Genomic DNA, 21,322 nt, shown 5'->3' on the forward strand with positions numbered 1-21,322 from the left:
AAAGTAGGTCTTTCCTCCAGTCTTTACTGTATGGGTAAAAATGTTTCACTGAAAAGAGTTGTAGTGCCCCAACCTTACTCCCCTGTATGCTAAAGTTGGCTTCCAAGGGCCAAGTCACCTTCATAATCCTTACTCCTAACATCTTTTTATGCATGCACTGTCTAAACCCACACTTTTGGGTATGACATCTATCCTTAACTGGTTTGGTTTGGTTTTGTTTTCAGGTCACACAGACCATTTCTGGGGCTACTTCAGCCCTGGGTACCTCAGCAGCTGATCATAAACATCTCCAGCACAAGCAGGGGCTGCAGCTGGAGCTGTATCTGCTTGGCCTGGGACCAGATTACAGGAAACAGAGGCCTGCCCCGCAGCGATCATTTCCACCTTTGTCAGTTTTTGGCTCCAGCATCTATTTTGATAGATGCCAAGATCTGAAAGCTGTTAGTGAGCAAATGGAAAAGGGGAATGCCCACGCTTTAACCCTTGCTTGGCAGCAACATCAGCCCATGGTGCAGTTTCCATGCACTGGGGTTGATACATTTAACTAAGAAGAAAAAAAGATCAACCCCCAAACGCCCAACAATAACAGAAAAAAACCCAACAAACATAAAGAACCCCAACAAAACCTAGAAACTACTTGCATGGAAAAGCAAACACTAAGCCAGATTCCAGGGCTGATCTGTGAACAGGGAAGCAGAAGCCTCACCCAGGTTGGCTGCTAACAGCGTAACTCATTTTTGTGCACTTTAATTTCTGGAGTGGCACAGCTTTGTACCAGCATTCCCCTGCCAGCTGAATTATGCTGTATTTTCAGCCTGCTCCCCTGACTTAGGAAACACCTTGGTGAGGGCAGCCTCAGCTCATCTGCTTGCCACAACTCTCTCCAAAGCAAAACACAACCCAAAGCACCAGCACTGCAGTTCTCTAAAAAGAGCAGGGCTATAAGGATCACCACAGCCCACACACTGCACCCCATCAACCCCTGCCAGCACACTCTCCTTCACACTGACCCTGGCCCTGCAGAAACAAGCACCCACATTGCTCCATGTCCAGCATCAGCCAAACACAGCTAACACTTCTGAGCTCCTGGCACACTTGCCAGAGCAGCACAAAGGAGTTCAGCTCTGCATAACTTGATCCTAAGATAGAAAGCTATGACAAGAGAAGCCCAAGGGTTAAAGCTGGGCTTTACTGTTGTGCTGGCATTGCACCAAAACCACTCCACCCCAAGCATTTCAAATTACTACAGATAAAGCAGTAACAAAGATGCAAAACTGGTTTAGAAAGTACCTGGTAATTTCCTTTTAAACTTCCATTTCAGAGCAAAAAGCTTCTTGCTTTGAAATAAATGTCTCTGGACAGGCAGAGGCAGAGGACACACAAAGTGTCACTCTCCTAAATTGAAGTTTGAACTGTAAAAAGGAAACAAACTTCTCAGGATTTACAATCCAAGCTCATCTCAGTGGCTTGACATATTCCTTCATGCACTCAGGGCTCATCCTATCTGCTCTTCCTCCATCACATTTCTACCTAAAGAAACAACACACAAACTAACTTTCTCGTGCCAGCTACCACATAGATGTTGGTGTGGTGTTTTTCCCTAGCTGCAATTTAGTTTGCTACGGAGTTAATCTAGAAAACACTGAAACAAGGGAATGAAACCCATGACCACAAAGTTGAAGAGGAAAACCAGGCAAGTGAGTGAAAAATGCCATACGACATAACTGGTTAGGAAGGGACATGCAGCTATTTCCATCTAACTGAGGCAGTGGTGGAAAGCAGAGGCAGATCAGTTAATGCACACTGAATTACTCCAGATTGAATACATGGACTGGGGACTTGATGCAGAGAATAGATTTCAGGACTTTCAGCATCAGGACCAAGCCAAGGAGCTGCCCTTAGCTCCTTTGCAGGCCATGGGAATTGGGAATACTAGTGGGTGTGGCTGCCACAGCACAAGGAAAAGTACAGAAAACATATAGGAAAGGGCAAAGAGGTTATGCATCTTTGTACCTTACTGGCTGCTGAGCACAACACTGAAAGTTTACTGGAAATATGGTTTGCCAGTAAAAAAGGCAAGAAACCACCTTTTCAGTTTCCATGCACCAGGGTTGATACATTTAACTAAGAAAAAAGAAGGAAAAAAGGGAAACCCCCCAAACACCTAACAACAATTAAACAAACAAACAAACAAAACTTAACCAACCAACCACAAACCAACCAACCAAAACTCCCCAAAACAGAAAAAAAACCACCACCATAAAAAGCCCAACAAGATCTAGGAACTACTTGCACAGCAAAAGCAGTCACTAATCCACATTCCGGTAGCACCCAGCTACTTCCCAATCTAACATGCCTCCTGGAGCAGGTGACCCCACAAAACTGGTGACCCTGGCAGAAAAGTTTTGGCAGGCTCTTGTTCTCTGGCAAGCACTTGCTCCGTACATGGTAAGCACAATAAGGCCACTCTGGCTGCTGGTGGCCTGTGTGGAGATGGCCAATGGTGCAGAAAATGGAGGAGAGCATCTGTCACTCCTGAGAGCCTTCGCAACACTGTCACCTCCCAGGCTCTGCCCTTTCCATTTGCCTCCTAAGGCAGAGCAACACATTCATGAGATGATTGGCAGGCAGAACCAAGGCTGGTTCACAGGATCACAAGATGTTAGGGGTTGGAAGGGACCCAAGGAGTCATCGAGTCCAATTCCCCCGCCAGAGCAGAACAGTACTATCTAACACAGATCACAGAGGAACACATCCTTGAAAGTCTCCAGAGGAGCAGACCTCACAACCTCTCTGGATTGATGCTGGAGTATCACAGACCATCAGTGGGGTGGACTTTTTGGTGAGCAGATGTTCAGACAGAGAAGTCATCTGCTCAGAACAGCATGCACGCACATTGCCTGTCAGTCAGTGTGGGGCACAGTAGGCTCCAGGACAGCCATAGAAACTCCACTCAATGGTAATGAAACAATGCAAGCAAGAACAGAGCTTAGTCACTTCTATGAGACTCATCCCTTTTTGTTTTTACAGATGTGCAGCCCATGGAATTGAGATGATTAGCTCATCAAAGCATCTGTCAAGAGGAGAGACAAACCAGCTCTTTACAAATGCATCCAAGTGACAAGACCTGTCGGATACAGGCTGCAGGAATCTCCCTGAGTCTTATTTTTGGATCTATTATAATCAGCCTTACCAGCTTATTCGTTATCTTCAGCACATCAATGGGGAAGGGAAAGATAAACACATAACAACTCCTGAAACACGGCAGTCTGAAAATGGTGGGAGCTTGGTGAAGGATGTCTAGCCTAGCACTTTTACAGCGGTACAGACCTGCACAGCTTGGCCTTTGCTCCTGAAAGACTTAAATGGCTTGCCAAATGATTGAAATGGACTAAGTCCTTTTAGTGTTGTATTCTTAAATTGGGGCACTTTAAAAGGAAAGAGTTTTGGGCACCTGACAATCAGCAGGCTCTGCAGATCAACAGCAAATCTGCTTGCATGTTTGAATATTGGATATGTGCCTTGCTGCTTCTCCAGATTGAAAAAGAAAGTGGTCAGAAGTTTAAAAGCTTTTGACTAGGGCTCAGAGATTTGAACTAAGCATCAGTCTCTACCTTGGGCTTCCAGTCCATCTCTGGACAAGCCACAACCATCCTCAGGAAGATAGAAAAGGTCCTTCATCTGCTCTACCCATGGCTGGTGACACCTCAGGACAGTCCTTCTGTCCTATGCATCAGTGCTTGTGAACACAGGAAGGCTCTTAGTTCAGTTTGAGCCATGCTGATGGTAAGGGTATATGGTGGCAATCAAGTGCAGAGGGCCATTTAGCAGCCCACGGGAGCTCAGTGATGGAGTGCAAAGGGATTTTAAACATTTTTTTCCTTTCTCTCTCTTTTTTTTTTTAATGAAAGAGGAAAGAGTTGGGACTGTAAGGGAGACTACACATTTGTTCTTAGACCCCTGTTGTTAGTCATACCACCCTACTGAGAGAGCAGCAGCAAGCTGTCAGCTTCAGCTCCTGGTTGGCTTGGTGCCTCTCAGTGCTCACCCAGCCCCTGCGGGACCAGCCCTGCTGGCACGGAGCAGAGCGAGCACTGAGCAATGCAGCTGCAGGTCTGCACAGCTCTGGGCACCTCTGCATGGTGCCTCTCAGTGCTCGCCCAGCCCCTGCCGGCCCTGCAGCTGGGACCAGCCCTGCTGGCACGGAGCAGAGCGAGCACTGAGCAATGCAGCTGCAGGTGTGCACAGCTCTGGGCACCTCTGCAATCTCACGTGTGCTCAGCAGGCAGCGAGGAGGCGAGGCCAGGAGGGATGTGAGAGGTGGAAACAAACGGAGACGACACAGCCGGGGCCTGAAGAGACACGTACAGTGGGCGTGGGGCAGAAAACGGGTTAGAACGCAAAATCAGGCATTAGCTGCCAGTTCCAACTAGCTCATGACAGTGTGACAGCTCCTTGTACCCACAGAGACACTGTTTGGCCTCAAAGAGCCACAAGCAGGAGGCACCAGCGTGGGGAGAAGGCCAGGAACTCCAAAGGGCTAATGCCCACTCTGCTAGAGACACAAAACAATCAGGCTGGCTAACAGTCTCCTATTCCCCTTTACCCACTCAACAGCAACCCAGACACTCCCATCCAAACCAGGCCAGTCCTGCAGGTAACTGTTTGACTCATCACTGCAACTTGGGGGTTAACCCCCAGCCATCTGCACACAGAGTTTGTACCTGTTGTTTAGAAGCCAAGCAACACATGAAGTGGCCATACCCCAAAAGCAGGTGCCTTTGTGTTTGGTATTTCACTCTCGGTGACTTCTCCGAGAGTTATTCCATCACTAATATCTGCATGAAGCTTATTCTGAGTGGCTTACTGGAAAATGATGACTTGTCGTCAATTAGCATTAAATTAGTAGGATTTGATGGCAGAGCAGCCCATTATAATGGACTTTTTAGATGCAGCTCTGATGCTAGTACTTAGCAGAGAGTTTTAAGAGTGATTTCTACATAACTACAGGTCAAGCAGGTATTTTTCAGTAATGGATGCAAGGAGAGCTGGCAGCCTGAGTTACAACTGGAAACCATAGAGTTTCTTGCTTTCAGAAAGACAGTCTCTTTGTCTTACCGTTTCCATTTGGAAAACCAAATACCCCTGCAATGTACACTTGGTTTTTCATTCAGGCTCTCTGGAAGGTTCTAGGGAGAGATAGCCACACACAGCTGAGCACCTAAATACACCAGGCCCCTTCTGTCTACCTCCTTCTTCAGAAGCCAATTGAAATGAAGGAATAATCTAACTCTATTTTAGAGTGTCTGCATAAGTCTTCAGAAAAGGTGGAATGTCTTGAGTGTGTGCATGTGGATATAATCTTTCAAACTTTCTGCTCTGATTTGGACAGCTGTCACACTGGGCAAATGGTAAGAGATCAGAACTTCCTGGCAGTCCTATTCTGGACCATTGGCTGGTCCTCCCTGGCCAGTTCCGAAGCTGGGACCTCATCCTTTCCCAAAGTGGGGCCATACATGCACTTTGATGCAGAGAAGGAGGAGGCTTAGCAGCCTGAGAGCTTACTATGTAAAACCACTAGAATATGAATCTTGCTAACATCACATGGGTAAGGATATCAAAAGAGACACAACAGCCTAGACAGCCAAGAGGCCACAGGTGTCCTTCAATCCACTTGCCTCTGCTAAAGCTTCTCCTGTTCTACTTTGACCTTACAACTCTGCCCTATCTCTAGTGCCAGAAACTGCTGCCTACTCCTGGGATTATGGTGCATTCCTTCCTCAGCCTTACAAATCCATTTCCTTCTCAGTGGCAGAGGATTAAATTTCTTTGAGAGTCAGCGGAAACACCCTGTGCTCTTACAAATAACACATTAGTATTAGGGCAAATTAATCTCTAATCTCATTCATCATTTGCTTCAGTCCTCTTGGTAGACAATAGATCAGTCTTTTGACAGTACAGGCTTACCATCTCTGAGAAAAAGCTTTGGGATCTCTTTGGTCACTGCAGCTCCAGCAGCATGGGAATACGGGCTGTCAAGAACACTCCTGACACAGTTCTAGGTGCCAGCAGTCCAGCTGTAATAACCTGCAATGGCACCTCCCTGACAACAGCACAGCCTCTGTAAAATCACTGCTTTTGACACTGCTTCCTGCTAGTAACCTTCATCAGAAACCAGAGGCTTCCTCTGCAGGTTCACTGTACCAACCCACTTACGTGAGTGCTCCATGTGCTCTCCTGAATGACTTTGCTTCCCACATTTCTCATTGTCTGTGAAGTGGTGGTGAAGTGGATTAAACAAGCTATCATCTCGGTTAGTGATAATGAGAAAATTGAAACAAGCTGCTCCATAAATGTGATCATTATCTAGTAAATTAAATGAGATATTCAAAGTGTCCACCCAGCAATGGCCAAGGAACTTCTCTTGCTCTGCATTTCTTTTATCTGGGAGAAAGAGGAAATGATCACAACCTCCCACAAACCAGACACTTCAATGGACACACTGTCATTAAAATCATCCGGCTTTCCACACTGCAGTGGTGGAGGCAGCATGGTAACTACTGGCTGGTCAAAGACCAAGAAATCCAACTCCCGATGCTGCTGGTGCTAATGGTCACTTAATAGGGACCACTTCTTGGCTGTTTGTCTTCTGAAGAGTGGGGATGGATAGCATATATCACCCAGGTGAGAACTGCTGTCATGTACTTACTGCCTAGAAGTCCACTGCAGACAGCCAGGGGCTGCCGGGATAGCTAAGGGTTGGTTATCTACTGAATATGCCACAACAAACTCAAAGGATAAAGCAGAAGCACAGTTTTCTGATGGGGGGGGGGGGTGTGGGGGGTGTGGGGTGTGTGGGGGTGGAGGAGAAGAGCAGTCAGAGCTTCATAACCTATTGTTACTGGGAGGAGGCGGAGAAGAAAATCAGCTTATCTAGCTCTTTCTGTCTTTTACCTAAATGACCAAAACTCAGCCTCACAAAATAAACGTACTTAAGAAAAAGGCTGTGGCAATCAAGAGGTGGTATTTACTCTTTTGTTTTACCACACAAAACGCAGACAAAAAGTAAACTAATTTTCCTTTTGATAGCATTTCCTCTTCTGGACAGAAGAATACAAACATGCCCACTCCAAACCAGTTCTTCCTGATCCCTGACAAAAGCCGACTACTAAGCAGTGCCTGCTCTGCTTAGTAGTGGGTTTCCCCAGGAGAAGAGAAGCTCCTGCACCAGCCATGCCCAGGGTGGCTGACACGTCCCCAGTCCTTGCCAGACCAGTCTGCTCTCCTCACCTCAGTTACTGGCACACCCTGACCTAGGGTTGCTCAAACATGGGAGATCCACAAGAGGTCCATGCCCAGAGTGGAGGAGCAATCTCACAGCAGAAACCATGTAGGGGACATGTCCAGTGAGTTGCTGTCTAATGGTCCTTCAGCAGATCCTTGTCAAATGCTCTTACCAAAGCACAGCAGCTCCAGGTGCTTAGTAGATTATGCAAGAGTCTCAAACCACAAACAAGTGACCAAATGTTGAAATGCAGAGCAGGCCCATGGTATTCCTGAGAAGCCAAAACTGCCTTCAAGGGAACATGCTGCTGGAAGAGCGGAAGGCCCTGGGCACTCTCCACGAGGATGCTTTGGCTCCAGCAAGCCCCCTGCTCTCCCTTCCTGAGCAGTTATCCTCAGGATGAAGCAAAGATGCAGGCAAGGAGCACGGCACACTAATTCAGAGACAGAAGCTGCTTGAGCTGAAGGAAAACTTCTGTGACAGCAGCAGCGAGTACAAGCTGCAAGCTCCAACTGACCATTGGAGGGCAAACTGCTCCAAGCATTGCTGCGTGGTTCACCATCAGCATTAACTTCGCTTGCAGTCAGCCTCCTTTCCTGAAAGATAATCCAGGTCTGCCATCCAAGGAGTTTTAATTGCCCGGAAATCTTGGAAGGGCTCTTACTCCAACCAGACAGAAGCACTGGAAAAGCCAGTAAGTGAAGCAGGACACGCTGGGAACGTCCTGCAGCTCCTGGGCCAGCACAGGAATTCCTCTTTTCCCCTATGGCAGAAACATTACTGCCTTCAGCATAAGCCAGTCAAAGCAGGCTGCTAGGAAACGTGGGAGACAGTTAAAAATAGGGATTGTGCCGATCCAGGGCTAACTCTTACCGGAGAAGGCAGAGATTTCTTGCTGAGTGCAGAGAGTCGCTCTGGAAAGGATTGCTGGGTGCAGTAATCACCACTGCTCTGCTTTTGCTTAGCAGTCTCTCCTCTCTGCTGCCTTCTGTCACCCCAGCTCCCTCTCACATTCCTTCAAAGCTTGTTCACTTCGCTCCTAACACCACAACTCAGAATGGCCATTCTGGGGGCTGGCCTGTTTTCAGCATTTTCTGGCTGGCCTGCAGTCTGGATGGCAATAAGCAGAATGAATGAACAAGGAGTGGAGACTAGCCCATCATCAGAGAGAGCAGCAGGCTGTCAGACCGTGACCTGAGATCTCTCTCTCCTTGCCTTTGCCCAGCAGCATTCTCATCTGCCTGCCTGCAAGTCTCCACTCTAGTTTTTCGGAACGGAAAAGGAGCAAGGTGGCCTCCTTGCAAATATCTTTGTCTCCTTTTACTTACCATTAAGTTTTAAGATGAAGATAAATTGAGCTTCACATGCCTGAGCCAGTTCCTGAATGCATTATTTCTTTTTAGCACTCTGTACAGCACATTCTACAGTAACCTTCCAGCTGGAAGCTGGTGAGGATTGTTAACATCAAGGAAAGAGAAACTTACGAGTAGGGTGCCAGGATAGGTCGTGAGCTACTCTCTACCCATCTGCAGACTATACCTTTAGCAAGCACTGGTGCATAATGCCAGGGTGGAGAAAAGCATCTTTCACCCTGAAAAACGGGAAGTGACCCCAGTACACCTCCTTCCACTGGGGAGAAGACAGGCCACGCTCAATAAGCAGTGAAGTATTTGGGACTTAGCTAAAGAATTGGGAAACAGGTGGGCTTTTATCTGCCTTCTCAAGCCAGCTGTCACTGCTACCTGAAAGCCCTCACAGGAAATGAATGGAGCTGATCTGTTTCCTTGAAGCATAATGGAGCAACTGGTGGGCAAACCTCATTCAAACACCGCTGCTCAAATGGATTGTCATGGAAATAGAGTAGGTTAAAGTCAAAAGGTTTTGACAAAAAGCTTTGCCAGCCCAGAAAGAAACAAAGCCAGTCTCTGACTTACTGATCTGCTATCGCACCCAGAACAAAACACAACCTACAAAACTCTTGAAAACTGCCAAAAGTTAACTCCACATCTACCGACACTTTGCTTGCCTGGTAACAGCCCACCCTGTCCACACGCTAGGAAAGACCAAATAGTCCAGGCTGCCATTTATCTTGGTGACCACATGGAGCTGGAGGTGCAAACCTAGTGACACTTGCAGACCTGGCAGCTTTGCCAGTGCCATAAAGCTTTGCTTCAGTAAGCACCATGAGGGTCCAGCAGGCTCCAGCAAGCACCAGCTCAGCTCAGCTCAGCTAGTGAAGACCTTGCCAGAGATGAGAGGAAAGGTACTCGTGCAGAGAGGCAGCCTGGCGAGAAGTGAAACTAATTGGCATTCAGAGCGGGAGGGTGAGGAGAAAGCAAGCACCAGGCACAAGGGCAGCTGCCCTGTGCTTGAGCTGCTCCTGGCTGATGTACAGCTCAAATCCATCTTTAAACCCTGGCAGTGAGGAGCTCAGGGCACTGATAATCCTGTGCTCTCGCATCTGCACAGCTCCATTGCGCAGCAGGGTCAGCCACAGGAGCTGATGTATATTTAGTGCCAACATCTGCCAAGCTGGTTTTGGTCTTTTTGGTCTGCCCAGGTCTCTTGTGCTTGAAGGCCAAACCCACATGACAGCAACACTCCTATTTTGTGATGGAGCCTCAGGGTCCCCATAAAGTGCCATCCACAGCCTGGAGGGGTGAGGGACAGGCTTTCTGGGACTGTGCCCCCAGCCTACAGTGGAACCCATCAAATCACCCACCAGCCATGAGTATGGCAAGATCTGGCTGCTGCACACAGCCAGATCGCTCAGGCATCGTGCTTTCCAAGGCCCGAGCAGCTGGCCACTGCCAGAGCTGGTCACCTAAGAAAGAGCTTCATCTTTGCACTGCTCAGCACAGCAGGGTTTCAGTAGCAAGCCCTGGCAAGCTGTTAACCCTTAGGAGTTATGGTTTGCTGTGCACCAAGCCAGACAAGACACCTTTCTATTTCACTTCTGCTCTAGCAGGAAGAGGCAGCTGACAGCACCTGATTCCAGAACACAGAATGCTTCCAGATCACTGCACAAATAATCACAGAATTACAGGAAAACCCTGCTTTTCTAGCTCAAATTTCAGGTTGAAAGGCAGTGTTATTAACAGTCAAACATGAGCTCTATTGCTTTGATTAAAGAGCAACTGTCTAATCTCTGCCTGGACTCAGTCCTGGGTTTTAATGCCTGATTAACTAACCCCCTGCCAGGATTATTTTGCATCTTTGCATATTTTGGAGCTCTGCATCTCTGTTTATCACTACAGACAAGGAGCTGTTGAAACCAGCTCTCTTTTTCACTGGCAATTTTCAAGCACCGTATCTGAGTTTGTGGCTGAGTGGAAGCTACAGCATGTCTCAAGGGGCATTTAGGGTGATCTGTCACTTCTTAGGGAGCAACCTGGGACAGGACATTCTCAAATCGAGGCAGGGTGTCACCGTATGTCTTAGGCCTCATGGGAAGTGCCAAATGTCACCTCCAGGAAAGCAGCAAATTATGACCTGTTTCAGTAGAACTGGTTGGAAAATTGATTCCTTCTACTAGGAACATTTAGGCCTTTCACATGAAATAAAATAGGGCTCAGAGTTTGAGTTTTTAATTTCCCAGCACATCTCAAACCTGCTGTGGAAAATACAAATCTCACTGTGGAAAAAGTTTATGTATCAAATTCTAATAATCCTTCTAACAAAAGCCAAAGCAGGCTGGAAAAACTTCCTCAACAGCCGTAACTACCTGCCCTCTAAATAGTTTACTCTGAGCGGTTGGAGCTCATAATGTGCAAGCACTTGTCCGGGCTTTCCCCTCTACCCCTGTGAGCTCTCATATACCATTTCAGACCTCCTCCTAAAAGAAGACATGGGCTCAGTCTAGTGAAGCACAAAGTGCACCAGCTTTTGCTGTTCTCTGGACTGTAACCTTGGTTGTGCTGATGGTGATCCGAAGCTGCTGTTCTTCAAGAGCATCCCACACAGGGCTTCTCCCATGCGATGTACTAACCCTGGCAAAGAGCAGCAGCTAGTCTGGACTAAGTAAGAACCTTAGCTGGAGGACAGCCAACAAGTCCACAGCCCTACTGGCACAAGAGAGATTGTCCAAGGTTTGGAGGAAAGAAGGTTCGCTGTGAGCAATATCTAATGCTTTAGATGACCATGGCTTCTTTGCAGCCCTTTCTACTCCTCCCATCCTCTGCATATTGCTAAGTACCATAAATAAGGACAACATCTTGGCTGCAGCCAAGGCATTTCAGTGCAGAACAACAAGGTACACTAATTGGGCAGGTCAGACGAGAGGAAGGAGAATGGGGCTCAGTCACTACCTCCACATCAAGGAATGAAGAGAATATTTTTACAACAGTGCCTGTAAGAGAGAAGAAAATGTCCCTGTTAAAGCAGGTAACTGGGTCACAGCGCTGAAGTGCAAAGCCCTGAAAGATATCCATGCTTTGGGGTGGCAGAGTGGAAAGCTTCACACAACAGCTCGATGACTAACAGAAAATGAAGCAAAGGGCAAACCAGGTGATTCATGCAGAGCTTCTGCAGGTCCACACCAGGCTGGAGCCACCAGAAAAGGCTCACTTGTGTGTTAAGGGAATTCTGCCTACAGGACACTCGAAGCCTACAGCATTTTTTAATTCCTTTGTTTTAGCATGTGCCTAATTGCTGAGGACATTCAGAGAGAAAAGGGATTTCTGGTCTCTGGAAGCCCATCTGCTCCCACTGCTTATTTCCTGCAGTTGTCACAGTCATCTCCTAACGAATTCCAGCATTGATACCACACTAATGGCTCTTCCCATGGGGAATGAGCAGGGAAACCACTCTGGCTGAGAATGCAGGCTTGCTGTACCCAGAGGACCTTGAAGACATGGGAAGTAGAAGGTAGCCCCATGTATCTTGAGGCTCCCACCAATGAAGGAAAACCTGGGAAACAGGATTTGCCACAGTAATGCATCACTCCCAGCTGATAACCTGGAGACCCACTCTGCAAAGTGCTACTGGGACACTGCACATTTCCAGTCCACCGGAGCTGGTTTCCTGCTGGGCTTGCTGGTTGGGCCAAGAAGTTGAGCTGGCTTGGTGCTCATACAACCACTCTTGGCTGGCCAGAGAAGGCCATAGGACCTGGCTGAAGGGATAAATCTGGCAACAGGTTTTCAAAAGCTCAAGAGCTTTGAGGTGGATCTGCCTCTGCTCTCCCTCAGTGTGCCGCTAGCAGGCTACCTGCTGCTCCAGCATCTCCCTGAGCAATGAACTCCTGGAATAAAGAAACTACACTAAGAAGGTTAAAAATGCCAAAGGAAAAAAAAATACTAAAGCAAACTGTGCTCCCACCTTAAAAGACAAATCCCTATTTTTAGGCTTGATTTTGATGCACCTTCTAGACTGCTATGATTGCAGCCTCCTTCAGGTGCCTCCTTTTTCCCTACCACGTCTGTGACCTGGCTTTACACCCACTTTCTGCTCCTCTGAGGAACCTCCAGCTGGTTTCTTGGGCAATCAGGTCCTTATTCGGGCTGGCTCTGTCTCCCTTCCCCACTAGAGTCACTGCCCTTTAGCCAGCTCAGATCTTTCTCCCCAGGTGGGAGGCTCCAGGACTCTATTCCCCTCTCAGAGCCAGACCTAGAGCACACCCCACCAGGACAGAATCACAACCAGACACAGAGCAGTCTACACATACCATTCCAATGGCTGGAGAAGCCAAGGTTCCCAAGGGAATTAGTCATACCACTGGTGCGCATGCTGCGAGGTAGTTCATGGAGCAGACTCAAAAGAGCAGAGAAAGCAACACTGCACAGGTCTGTGCGCAATCTTTCAAATGAACCATGCTCACATCTGGTTTCCACCTGGTCTGCATTCCCCTCTCCTGCCTGCTGCCTGCCTTCAGTGTCTGCATAGACTTTGCAAGGTTCCTGGCAAGCAAAACAGACCTTTGTTCTCCCGTCTCCCCAGATCAATATTTGGCTCTTCCAGCTCAAGTGAGGAGCTGAGGTTTGTCCCCAGCTCATCTCTACCTGCCTACTCCATCCCATATGCAGCAGTGACACATTTGTGGCAGATGACCTCTCCCATCTCAAACACTTCTAGAGATACAGTGGCAAGCCCAAAAGTACAGACAGATTGAGGGCTACCAAAGCCCTAGGGAAGGTGCACAGGCTATACCATCCTGCCCGGAGGCTTCATGCAGGAGGTACAACACTTTGTATTTCTGTTCTGCTTTCTACAAGCATGGTAGATTAATCAAGTTTCATGAAAAACATCAGGGGAGAGATGCAGCTAAGGTCTCCTCACAGCATGCACAGGCTGTCTTTGGAGAGGCCCACATGATGGGAGAAGCATAGTAGGTTGTCCTAAGAACAGCACAGCTTTGGTCACCATTTGCCATGCAAAATACCAACTGAAGATGCAATGCCACGTAGGAGGAAGAACTTGACCAGCGCTCCCCATGACCACAACTGGCAGGACAAGCATGTGCTGCACGGGGGAGTGAAGAGACAGTGGGAGAGTGAAATGAAGATAACAAGGCAAATGTATGAGGTACAGACAAGTATCATCAGTTTAACCACAGAAACATCACCAGCTCTGGTGGGGTTTAGGTTGTTTAGGAGGCGGTAAACCAAAACAGCACATGAGTTTGTTTTCCCTCCTTGCTCTCTTTCCACACAGCACTGGTAAATTCAACTCTGCTCAGGCCAGCATACACCAGTGCAAGTGCCCAGCTTCCTTCTCACTTGCCAGCTTCCTTCTTTCAAGATTATACATTTTCATTTCTCCACTTTTCCAGAACAAAGGCAGCACTGTTTTGTACCTGTACAGCTACTTAGTCATTGCTAAACCAAGCCCTAAAACCTCGTCTGTCAGAAAAAAAAAGCATGAATAAAGGATTTGATTAGGGCAAGGAGGAGGAGGAAAGCAGAATAGAGATGAGATTTGTGTTGCTGCCACACAGTTATTAGAAGCAGTGGGGCCACGTGGATTGCATTTGAAAAGTTCACAATGCAGCCCTTAATCGTGGAATTCTTGGCTGATGTGCATTAATATGAATCTGGGGACTGTGGTGGTATCAAGGAGATCCATACTGGCCAAGAGCACAGCTCTAGGACTCTTTCCTAATTTCTTTAGCTAATTTCTAACCAAATGCCATTCACAAAGCTGATACCCACCACACGTTATGGTCCTGTTCAGCTGCTCAGGACTCTGCCTGTGGATCTCAGTGGGGCTTCGAGGCAGCAAACACAGCATTTTTTGCCTTTTATTTCTACAGGCTGATCACTACTCACTTCATGTAGAGAGCTTTCCAAATCTGAGCTGACCCATTTCTGCCTGTGGCACTGAGGGCACCTCTTCCACTAATCTGGTGTGTCAGTGTGGTACGGGTGGTAATACTTGTCTCTGGGACAGCAGTTTAGGGATTTACTGAGTCCCACACATCATGTCCTTTAATTCAGTGTCAACCAAGGATAAGCCAAGGACCTAGGGCAAAGTGTGATCCATTACAGTTTCGTGCTGGGTGGGTGCTGTATTGTTAGAAACGCAGCTCTGGCTTTCAGATGAGAAACCAAGACTGAACTGCTGCCTGGCTGCCTCTGCTCCAGGTCTGGGGTGAGCAGTATAATCATGTTTTCTCCCTCCTGTCAGCCATCAGGACTTAATGTGGCCAAAATGAGTGGGTTTTAAAAAAAGTAGGTATAAAATCAGAAACACTACCATCACAAACAGAAAGTAGACTCAAAGAAACGTTTTTCTATCGATAATGCCAAGAGGTTTTCATCGCAGTGCCATGGACGGCTGGGCACGCAGGGGCAGAGGTGATGGGCGCTGACATTTACGCTGCGGAGAGGACCACTCCCATCCTCTGCCCCCTGCGCTGCCTCCCTCCCCGCCCCTGGGACACCTCACCCACGGACGTCTTTCCACGTGGCTCTGGTCTGCTCCCACTGCAAGTGGCAGCAGTCCGGCTGTTGGTGGCATCAGGGGGCAGCTGCTGAACGCGCAGAGAGCGCTGCCCGTCTCACCCCGCACGGCACGTCCAGAGCTACCGACGGAGGTGTGCAGCACACAAGATAACCTTTAGGGAGAGGTAGCCCTTTTCTGCAGCTTTGGACCCGACCTCTTGGCACCCTGCAGACTTCTGGGTGCACAAAGGAAAGGGGCAGCAGATTTGCCAACATTTTTAAAAGCCTCAGTGCCATTTCTACACCAGCAACATCCTCCAGCTTTTGTGAGAACGGCTTGGAAGGGTATCTGGTTGATAATAACCCCCACATCTTTCCACAGTGAAGCACAGTCAGCCTCCGGGGCTGGCATTAGGACTATAAAGCTTGTTTGTATACTGGAAGACCAGGAAGAATTATCCCAGCTTACTTCCTGTGCATCCCAGCCTATTCATTTTCACTCAGTTACCCTGTATTAAGCTTAATTACTCCAGTATAAAGATTAATGGCTTGTGTTGATTGCAGCCTATCTCAAAAGAGAAACTATTACAGAGTTTGAGACAAAGCAGCCTCTGCTGGGGGTGGTTTGTCCCCAAGGCTCGCTGTCTCTGCTGCCAAAAAACAAGCCCTGATGAACTTCGTTTTGCTTCCCTTTACCGGTCAGGGAGGAGGGCCTTGAATTACTCTTGAGATTAAGGGTCTTTTTTGTATCTGGTGTTTTCTCCCTGCAGAAGTACTTGGGCATAGAAGACAAATCACTTCTCATTTCTTCTTGTCTTGCTGAACAACTCTCTCATCCTTGATGGCTGTTTTTTTCTAGCTCTTGTCTCTCTTTTCGAAGATCTGTGCTCTATCTTACCCAGGTTTCCGAACCAGCTGTTAAAAAGCCAGAAGCAGCACTGCATCTGCAGCTCGCAGCAACGTGAGATCTTGGAATGTTGCAGCCTTCAGCATCACCAGAGTGCTCTATCACTTTAACCAACAGCAGCACCTTTGCCAAATGAATCCACCTCCTACAAAGGTGGGTTAAAATAAAACTGAGGCTGATAGAAAGAGAAAAAAAAAACAAAGAACTGAATTCTTCTTCCCTTTTGTGATGCAGGGACTTGGAAAGCCTTCCGGTAGAGGAACATAATCCTTCAGCATTCGCTGTAACCACTTTGGCCTGATATTAGATAGGGAACATCTTGACACTGATCAGAAACTGCCTCTAACATTGCTCCTGAAGTAGATTCACTACTTTGCATCATGGTAGACCAGTGCAGATATTGCATTAATGTATTTCTTAAGGAAGTGATTTCTTCTTCTAATGCAGTAGGAACCTTAACATTGCCTGGTCTACATAACTCTGAATCCCCTTTCTTTTTGGTGGTCACGAAGAGACGCAGTTTGGGACCAGCTGATCTCCTAGCATGGCAGCCAGGCAGCCCTGGGAAGGACCACAAACTGTCACTCTGTCATGTACTCGACTGCTGCAGTAGAAACTGCTCCTTTCCCTCCTCATTTCTGGAAACAGAGGATTTAGGTTTCCATGGGCTGCTTTTGGCCTTCAGTCCAAGAACAACTAAAGCTTCCATGAACGCAGAAGGATTTGCCTAGGTGACGTGATCTTCCTTGTTAGAGACTGCCAGCACAGACAATTTGTCCTGGAATGCTGAGTGAGGCTAACCAAGCATTATCCCTTCTCTTCTCTGCTGCCTTGTGCCAGGGCTGGAGAGTTACTTCAGATGGGCCAAATAGAGATAAACATCACCTATCCGTTCTTTCTGCCGCAGTCCCTTCCTCTGAGCTTAGCCCTGATGCTGAGCAGCCACACCAATCACAGCACAGTTGAAGAGATTCCCTGGGGATCAGGTATGCCTGAACCAAGTAGGTCCAGGAAATGCAAAGCAATTTGTTTTGTTTCCCTGTAAGTGATGACCATACAGCAACACATACTCCTGTCCAAAGGTGCTCCCTGTTCTGGGCCTTTCATGCTCCTAAGCAGAAAGTTCATGTATCTTCCCACCCAAACCAGATCCTCTAAGGTTTCTCCACTCAGACCTCATCTCTTTTCTGTTAATGTTGCTGTTCAGCAGGACTTCACTCCATGCCTTGAAAGAAGGAAGCAAGACAGCTTTCTTCTTACTCTGTCTATTTGTTGCTGCCATTTGCTTCCCTCTTCAGACTAAGCTGAGCAGCAAAGCAGCTAAGGTCACTGCAATGGCACAAGAGACACATTTCAATCTGATGAGTGAGCAAATACCTCAAAAGCATATAGAAAGTAAAACGGAGTGTTGTCCTCTGGGCTTTACTACAGCTCTGTTGTGAGGCTTCAGCCTGCCCAGCAGAGACTCCTTGAGATTACTCCAGCCATGAGCTAACTGAGACCAGATTTATTATAGTCCCTAATAAAGGACTGCAAAAGAAAACTGGCCTCAGACTCCACTGAAAGTCCTTGTTTAACCATTAAGCTTGCTTAACTCTATTGAAGGACAAGACTGTCTGGAGCAGACAATATCCTTCCCTTATCACTCAATCCTACTGCATTTTAACATCAAAATAATACTCTTCTATGACAGTGATATCATGTTCACTTAAAGGCATAGTCCACAGCACTAAGTGGATATCATCACTGCCTTTCTGAGCTATTTTGCAGAATCACAGAAACATTCCGGTTGGGAAAGACCTTCAGGATCACCAAGTCCAACTGATATGCCTACTCTACAGGGTTCAACCCTAAGCCATATGCCCAAGCACCATATCCAAATGACTTTTAAACACATCATGGTCAGTGACTCAACCACCTCCTATTCCATTCTGCACATTTTTTCCCCCTAATTTCCAGTCTAAACCTACCCAGTCACATCTTGAGGCCATTCCCTCTTGTTCTATCACTAATCACCTCTGAGAAGAGACCAGCAGCAACCTCTCCACAATGTCACAGGATGTTAGGGATTGGAAGAGACCCAAAGAGACCAGGGATTCCAACCTCCCTGCCAGAGCAGGACCATATAATCCAGCTCAAGTCTCACAGAAACACATCCAGACAGGCCTTGAAAGTCTCCAGAGAAGGAGACTCCACAGCCTCCCTGGGGAGCCTGTGCCAGTGCTCTGTGACCCTTACAGTAAAGAAATTCCCCCTTGTGTTGAGGTGGAACCTCCTGTGCTGCAACTTTCACCCATTGCTCCTTGTCCTATCCCAGGGAGCAAGTGAGCAGAGCCTGTCCCCCCACTCCTGACCTCCAGCCCTCAGATATTTATAAACATTAAATCCCCTCTCACTCTCCTCTTGTCCAGAATAAGCAGCCCCAGGTCCCTCAGCCGCTTTTCATCAGGCAGTGCTCCAGTCCCCTAATCATCCTCCTAGCTCTCCGCTGGACCCTCTCCAGCAGATCCCTGTCCCTCTTAAACTGGGGAGCCCAAAACTGAACACAGTACTCAAGATGAGGTCTCACCAGGGCAGAGTAGAGGTGGAGGAGAACCTCCCTTGATCTGCTGGATACACTCTTCTTAATACACCTCAGGATCCCATTGGCCCTCTTGGCCACAGGGGCACATTGCTGTCCCATGGATAACTTGTTATCCACCAGCACTGCCAGGTCCCTTTTCACAGGGCTGCTCTCCAGCAGATCACCTCCCAGCCTGTACTGGTGCAGTTTATTATTCCTGCCCAGGCACAGGACTCTGCACTTGTCCTTGTTGAACCTCATTTGGTTCCTCTTTGCCCAGCTCTCAGTCTGTCCTCTCAGGTAGACAGCAATGAGGTCTTCTCTCAGCCTCCTCTTTTTCAGACTAAACAGTCCCAGCATCCTCAGTTTCTCCTCATAAGAGAATAATTTCAATATGAGGAAGCAGTCTCCTGGTTCTCTTTTCTATCCAGCCAAAATGGTGCTATGCAGAGAGCAAAAGCAGCATCCATGGATGCTTGTACAGTTGCAAGCTGCTCAGAGCTACAGCCCAAAATGTTCTGGGGCAGGGGAGGGCTGTAGAGACAGAGCCACTGTGATCTGGTTCCTGCTCTCCTGCATGTCCTGACTCTCTTTTCTGCTCTCAAGGAGTCTGTCAAGAGCATTTGTAAGATCATGAATTAACACTGGTGAAATGCTTTGAGATCTCAAGATAGGAGTGGCTATAAAATCCCCAGAACTATTGATGTCTTTTATTATTTATTAATGCTGTTGCCATACATTTAGCCTGGAGCTCTTGAAGTATTTTGAACAACAAAGTAAACTATCATGCCCGGGCAGAGCCTCGAGCTCTGCAGCAAGGTGACCCTTGTGGGCTTTAGAAGGCTATTTTCATAGGCAGTTTTGTGTGGGACAAAGCCAGCAGAGCAAAGTAAAGTGGAGGGAAAATGCCTCCTGAGATGCCTAGACTGGTGCTGGCTGCAAAGGCCCCTCAGAGCAGCGTGGGGTCCTTTGGATGTGGCTAGTGGGATAAGGCAGGGTAGAAAGCACTGCTCCATAGCTGTGGCCTGAAATGCAGTCCTGAGATGGAAATCTTACCCATGCAGCTCAGCAGGGACAGGTTTATCCCAGCTGGGAAAGGTCAGTGGGTCAGGAGGGCAGAGCAGCACCCATGACACCTCTGCCCCAGGCTGGACCTTCCCCAAAGGGAGACTCTGCAGCGAGGCAGGCCCCTTTTTCTCTGCATTGTGTCTTTAATCAGAGCACAAAAGCCATTCCTTTAAGTGGGTTTAAATGGTTAAAGGCACTTGTTCCTCTGCGAAGACAATGAAATTGCTATTGACACCTCCACAAAAGAGAGGCTTCTCAGGCACAGAGCTAAGCAGCGGCTGAGAAGTCTTCCTCACTTTGCATGCCTACAATTAGATCTGCAGCCTCCTCCTTTGCTCTCCTTAGAGAAGTAGGTACCAGTACCTTCAAAGGAAGAGAAACCGAATGGCTCCATTGGTGGTTTGATGAATAATTAATGTATGCTGCTGCATTAATCGGCAAGTTAACCAAGGCTGGAGAGGGACTAATGCACAGAAATATCTTTGGGCACTGGGGCAGGGAGATGCATATGATCCACACCCACACTGCATCAGTCAGAAAGCACAGATGAACAGACACTGGAACGTTTCCCTCTCCCAGTGCCACACACTGGGGGACTTCTTAATCAGGCTAGAAACCAGTGGGTACGTCAGGCTGCCTTCACTCACCAAGTGCACAGTGCAAGACCCCCTGTGTTGTGTGACACCCCCACCCCAGCAGAGCATGGCAGCAGAGCTCAGAGCAGCGAGTCTGCTGTGGCTCTGCTGCGGGAGGTCTCGCTGAGCAGCAGCAGCAGGAGGCTGTCCTGTGGTCCAGAGAAGCTCAGCTTCTCTTTGGCAAGACCAACAAGGCCACCGTGCCCCATAAGGAGTCCCATCAACACCGTACAGAGGCACTTGCCAGAGGGGGGAAGCCACTTTCACCTCTGCCACATGAACAGGGGATTGGCAATTTTAGCCAGCACTTTGGGTGCTTGGTTGGAGATGCTCTTTAAAAGCTGAGCTCTCTGCTGTGCCTCCTACAAGGGGCCGTCGCTGCTGTGCTGTAAGACAAGTAACATCACACATGACTCACTGGTTGTACTTGTGACACAGGAGGAAAGAAGGTAGGAATCGAACCTGCTTAAACACATTGGCCTGATTGATCGTTCCAAGAAGACAATAGCAAGGCCATGCCCATCAGAGCCTTCTCATACAAATGCTAAACGTGCCATTGAAAATACCATCTCTTCAGCTTCTGTTTGGATTTAATCCTCCTCTATTCACCCTTTCCAAATATAAAATAAAAAGGGGGAAAAAAATAAAAGGAAAAAAAAAAAGAAATCTTTCTGGCTGAAACATTTGGGTCTTGCTCAAGAATCTGGTCTGAATTTTATAAAGGTTTCCTGGAAGCAGAGATCAAGAGGCTGCTTTGGGGCTCAGCAAAAGCCCTCTGGCAGGATGAAGAAGAGAAAACTGCCAAAGCCTGAGACTGATACTTTGTCATTTGCTTGTTGGGAACACTGCACAGGACTGCTCCTGCTAATTGAAGTCAGCGGTGACCAAAGCTCATTTGCAGAGCCTGGGCTTTGGCCAAGCATTTGTGTGTAGATGAGGAAATGAGATCATAAAAGTCACGACTGGCCTCCAAGCTTGGGGTGT

At 47.8% G+C, this 21,322-nt stretch overlaps 1 long non-coding RNA gene across 1 annotated transcript in view; it reads right to left on the reverse strand.

Annotated features, from left to right (window-relative positions):
• Nucleotides 1-9,832: 9,832 nt before the first annotated feature.
• Nucleotides 9,833-21,322, reverse strand: part of LOC135182456 (uncharacterized) — a 102,771-nt gene continuing 91,281 nt past the window's right edge. The window contains exon 3 of the long non-coding RNA XR_010305217.1: nucleotides 9,833-11,633. This is a non-coding gene — a long non-coding RNA (uncharacterized LOC135182456). The remainder of the gene's footprint in view (nucleotides 11,634-21,322) is intronic.

This window comes from Pogoniulus pusillus, chromosome 16, assembly GCF_015220805.1.
Source record: "Pogoniulus pusillus isolate bPogPus1 chromosome 16, bPogPus1.pri, whole genome shotgun sequence".
In the NCBI taxonomy this organism is placed as follows: domain Eukaryota; kingdom Metazoa; phylum Chordata; class Aves; order Piciformes; family Lybiidae; genus Pogoniulus; species Pogoniulus pusillus.